The following is a 6,000-nucleotide window of genomic DNA, read 5'->3' on the forward strand; positions in this document are numbered from 1 at the left end:
GAAATCTTTGTATACCTTAATGCTCCTTTAAACTTCTCCACAGCTTTATCCCTGACCTCTCTGGTGCTCCTGGGCCTTCATGAGCTTGTTTAGTGACCAATACACTCCGACCACAGCTCTGAGGGCCTAAAAGAACAGCTGAAATTATACTGAGAGTAGAATACGCACAGGTGGCCTCTATTTAATGGTAAGGCCAAGGTGTGAACATTCTGGAGTCATGAGGAATGTTATAAAGGCAATTTAATGCACTCAGAAAATGCTGTATGAATACTTATGCAAGCCCCACTTTTCACTTTCCTATTTTAAAAAAAATGACAGAATCATGTATCATTTCGCTTTCACTTCACAGTTGTCTGTTTCTTGTGTGTGAACGTTCAGTAAAAAAATAAAAATAAAATCTTTATGTTTAGGTTTGTAAACATGACAAAATGTGCAAAAGTTCAAGGTGTATGAATACTTTCGAGAGGCACTGTATTTTGAAAAATACTACGTGTGCTTGTGAGTCTGTAGCAGCACCTCATGTTTTGCCATTGCCGCCACATTATTAATTAGTAATTAGTATCTATTGTTGTACCAACTTATATAGCGAGACCATTCACCATGAACCATTTGACTGGCCCAAACCACTGCTCATTCGGATTTAAACAAATCAGTGGGAGCAGCACAAGATGGATTTTATTGTGTGAACTCACAAATACCAGCACTTCAAATCTCATCTTACGGCGCGAAAAGAATGATGTTAGAACTACTGTATAGTCCAAGCATCTTGGTCAATAATTGTGGATCGTTTTTTTATTTATTGTATTCCAATTGTCCAAGTTGCTTTGAGAATACTGTATTTCTTTGAGTTCCTCACGTCCCTGCGGCTCTCCTGGCTCCACCACCTGCCCCTCACTCTGTCGGCCATATTGACAGAGAGAGACACACTCGTTATTTGACAGTAAACTAAAGCAAAAAGGCCTGGAGGCTCTGCTAAGACATATCGAACTGGACTTAAGTGAGCAGGAGAGGGGCTCCAAGCACCTGAGGAGCCCGAGCCCGACTGCATCAATGCAAAAAGCTCCCGGTTAACATCACAGGAGGATTCTCCTGTGGTGCTGTTAAAAACTTTACTAAACGTTGGCATTCTTGTTTGTTTGAGGGTCTATAACAGATAGACAAACAGCCCTGAAGTGATGTCCACTCCATGACACCAGGACCGTCTGACTTTGTTTTTGAAGTCACTCCTCACAGCATGGACAGCTCCTGAGCAAACATGGAGAAAATCAGTGGTTCTCAAACCACAGATACACTACATGTTCAAGTGTGTCTGTAAGTCAGTATGTTCATGTTATGTTAATGGACACATTATGTACATTATTACAGTGCACATTACAATGCAGGATTCAACTTCAGTTTTGTATATGAACTTGCAGGACTTAATATAATATAATATTAATTATGTTTAAAAGTTGCTGTGTTTATTTATTCTTCCTAAACTTTAGCTGAGCCTTGACTGCAGTGGTCCAAATATGATCCTCAGAACATTTTTTGTTGAACCTCAGGCCTCTTGTTGGATTGGCACACATCTCCAGAAACTTTACTTCATGTGGGGACCGGTCTCTTACTCCATATGCAGCCCTCCATGAAAGAAGTGTGCCCTGCTGAACTGTGAAACAGGCCCTTTTCTGCAGCATTAGCTTAAAGCGAGACACGGCAGGTCAGCAATGTTGAGATTTCTAGCAATTTTTTTTCCCTTTATATCTTAATTTTCATGTCAGAGTGTGAAAAAGACAAAACTGGTGAGACAGAAATCCCTCATTCCCTTTTTTGGAAGAAAAGTTCTCGCACACGACCTCACCACTTCTACAGACTCCACACTTCACAGGCTTGAAATTAATACTTGGATGGTTTCTTCAAAGGGATTTTTTTAAAATTTCTAATTCCCAGCCTGATTTATTGAGCTTTGAACACAAAAAAACAAGGTGATTTTTTTTTGTTTTCTTTTGTTTTCTTTTTCAATTATGAATAGCTTTTTCAAAAACAAGATCCAAAATTCCCTCTGAAAAAATCTCAGTAACTAATATGCAAACACATTAATACAAAATAATACAACAAATTACTTAAATTCGTTGCTGAGGTTTTTTTTCCTCACATTTTGTCAGTGATCTACAGCAGACGTTTTAAATGTAGTTATTTCCTGATTCACCTGCAGTGTCTCGCCTTAATCCCTGTTGTATTTTCCCAAAACTGTTTTTCAAATGAAGAATGACACCCATACTGTGCGTTGCCAGATTCTGTAGATAAAAAGGTTCTTTCTGAGCTGCATGTGTAAATGTCCTCAGTGGCGCCTCCTATAGGCTCTCTGTTCTGTTGTGTCTCACTCCTGTATGATCCAGTGCTCTCTTCATATTAAACCCCTTTTTCCTCTGGTAACTGATCTGTGGTCTGTGTCATCGATCAGGAAGTGACGGTCACATGACCCCTCTGTAAACTCCTCATGTTCTGACTGAAGCTGCGCATTCAGAAGTGACACCATCCGGCTCATTAACACATGTAATGGACTTTGTTAATGTATAGAGGGCAGGGTTACACGCCGGTCGATAAACCATGTCCTGATATGTTAGTGTACATGTTTTTTGTCCTGGAAGGATCTCCTAATACTGCTTACATGATGATATAAGAGTAATGAGTTTCTATGTAACACACACCAGTGTTAAATGGAAAGTGCATCATCAGCCTAGACCCGGGGTTCACTAACTTCCAAAATCACTCAACCAACAACTCGGGACCCTCTTCTGTAAAATGTGATAAGCATTTGTAACAATTAAAGGTTTAATGATGTTAGTTTTTATGCTGTATTTTGATGTTTGCTTTAATTTCACTAAAATATGCTGTTTTCACTTAAATATACGGCAAATCATCTACTTCAGTGTCCCGCGACCCCCCAGGAAGTCCTGACCCCCACTTAGGGGACCTGTGATATAATCAAAGGGAACAGTCTGGGATTTTTACTATAGGAAGTTTCTCATTTAAAAATCCAATTCATTTCTCCACAGACATTTTGAAGAATTCAAATATGAAGAAGGTATAAGAATCGGAGCGAGTGATCATTGACTAACAGTATGGGACATGTGTTTCATTACTTTTCAGTTCCTAAATCAAATAATGTACAACATAGCTTTTTAATTTAATGGCAATAAATACAAAATGTACTTTTGCTATGAATTGTGGGCATTACAGAAGTCCAGTGAAACATGTGTGATATTGTCCTGGTCATTAACCTGATGTTTGACTTGCCCAGGTGTGCCTCTGCGGTGAGCACATGCTGCTGTTATTGGCACTAATGTATTTGTAACAAAAGCCAGTGCTTTTTGGCTGAATGACACAAATGTGTCTCAAGGTAAGGAAGCATTATGTCCTGTTGCGGACTTTTTTTTACGTCAAATTAAAGGTGCACTGTGGAAGAGTTCTGGCGTAGCAGGAACTCAGGATTGAAGCTCATTTTCCATTTTATTTTGATGTTTTTACTGTATATGTTATTTGTAAAAGCTGCTAAGCCTGAGGTGTCTTTTTATTGCACTAGCATTTGTCCATGCTACTTTCACATATGGTGCTTTCTGTTTCCATGACAGTCCCTTGGTTATGACATCATACCATCTTAACTCACAAATATGGAAATGTATTGAATGCACACTCTGCATATAAATGGATCTGCTGATGTATGTTGATGCCTGCTGAATCTGTGCATCTTTACAGCTCTGTTTGGATTCAAACACAGACTTCTACAGTAAAGAGTCGACTCTTCGGCAGAACAGCCACGATGATCTGTGCTTATGGTCGTGTTTGAGCTGGCTGTCTCCATGTCCTCCCGCTGCAGTGATGAAGAGGGACATAAACCTGCGTAAACAAGGTGCTCATGTCAGAAATCATTTACATAGAGCCTCCATTACCCCAGAGACAGAGCTGCTGTAGAGAGCACATAGAGAAGGAAACCCACACCACAAACATACATACTTCAGTCACAGACACCAGCATTTCACTCAAAGGTTCAACTTTGACCCCGTCAGTCTCCTGGAGCTTCAGGGAAAATGGCCCTGGTGACTCACTATAAACGTGCGTACAGTTACCCCATCAATCAATCAGTCAAGTTATATTTCTAAAGTGTGTTATATATATATATATAGGTTTATTTCTATAGCAGACCAAAGTGCTTCACATAAAAACACAGAGGAAAAAACATTCTGCATAAAATGACGTAAAGTATAAAAACAGATGAAACAGATCAGTGTTAGGTGTTCTGGAAGGCCTGAGTCTTTAGTCTGGACTTGAACAGTGGCAGGTCAGGGATCACCGCAGCTCAACTGGGAGCCACTTCCACAGTTTAGGCAAAAGACCTGGGCACACTAATGTACTTTGCACAATAAAAATAAGCTTTAAATGAAGGGACAGTGTATTTTCACATTTACAACAAAGTGCTACAAAACAGTGTGTCTTTGGCCAGTCTGTATGTTCTCTTTCTTTAAACAGTAGCGTGTCTGTGATGACACGTCATCGAAGGACCTTCTTCCACAAAAGGGTCCCACCGTCTACAGTGTGACCTGGGAACCGGGGGAAAAATGTGGCATCATAGCTACTTTTACGAATTCAAGGGCACTGATTTCAAAAAACAATGTTGCCAAGACCAGTTCTTGCATTAACATGGTCAAATTGGTCATCAAAGGGAAACTAACTAGTTTACCAAATATGGTCGAATCGGTCATCTTTGACGTCAGCGCCCTTGTATTAGTAAAAGTAGCTATGTTTCCAAAAGTCTGAAAGAAATGCCCTGAGGTCAGCTTTTAAGCACATTGTTGCGTTTCCCCCTGACTATGCTGTTGCTGGACAGAACGCCGGGCTCTGCTGGGCTGCTGAGGGGTCAGAGTGTCACAGAAATATGGAGGTGCAGAACAGAAAACAAACAGTTTGAACAGGACTCGAAACAAAACTTGGAGCCATGAGAGGAGTGAGATGGTCGAGAGTTGCTGAAGATTCAGGCAGCAGCAAAAAAAACATTGAATCTGTGTTTGGAGGCCAATGTCCAGAGCATTACAGAAGTCCAGATGTGAGCTGAGGATTATTACCAAAAGATTCTATTTGAGCCAAAACTTAATGTCATCTGTATTGTTTGTTTGTTTGTATACTTTATTTGCCACTGGGTCGACCTGTAGGGAGCAGTGGGCGGTGGCAGTGCCGCGCCCGGGGACCTATATCTCCATGATGACTGTAGAGTGTCCTGCAGACACTAGTTTGACAATTTTAAGTTATTTCAGTGAGGTTTATACAAATCAACACATCAGCTCACCTGTTGTATTTCCAAATCAGTTCTTTATGGTGAGAATAATGTAAAAGTCTTGTGGATAAAGCTGCAGCCACGTTCACAACACTGTGACTATCCCAGCGTCATAGGTTCAAGTCCTGTCTCTGACAATTTTTTGCTGAATGTCACTCTGAGTCTTCCCCCATTTCACTCTGAACTGTCCAATACTGCCTGGACTTAAATGTGGAGACTGTGTCTTCTTTTGGCGCGTTCTTCTTCTCTGGCCTCTGCTCCTCACTCCACTCCACACAACGGCTGAGCAGAAGATTCTCTCCTTTGACTGGTCAAACAGTGGTCATTTCTTACACAGGTCCTGAGTATTGTTACAATTACAGTCTACAGCAATAGAAAGTCATTCAGCTTTCTCTCAGTGATAACCAGGTGAGGTGACCGAGGTGACATTGCTAAGCCTCTAATCCAGCTTCACAGTACACACACCAGAGGGAAACCTCAAGCAGGATTGCATAGATCACCTTTCATTAAAGCCAAGTCACATTGTAACCACCAAGGGCCACTCTCAGCCTGGTCTCTTTTTCAGCAGACAACACTAGTGTCCTTATGCAACCCGCCTCAAATGTGTGTTAAACATTGTTTTCCATCATTATTTCTTTTTATTTTATGATTATAAGTAATGTACATTTTATTTTGAAAAGATCAAACAT

Source organism: Gobius niger, assembly GCF_951799975.1.
Source record: "Gobius niger genome assembly, chromosome: 7".
In the NCBI taxonomy this organism is placed as follows: domain Eukaryota; kingdom Metazoa; phylum Chordata; class Actinopteri; order Gobiiformes; family Gobiidae; genus Gobius; species Gobius niger.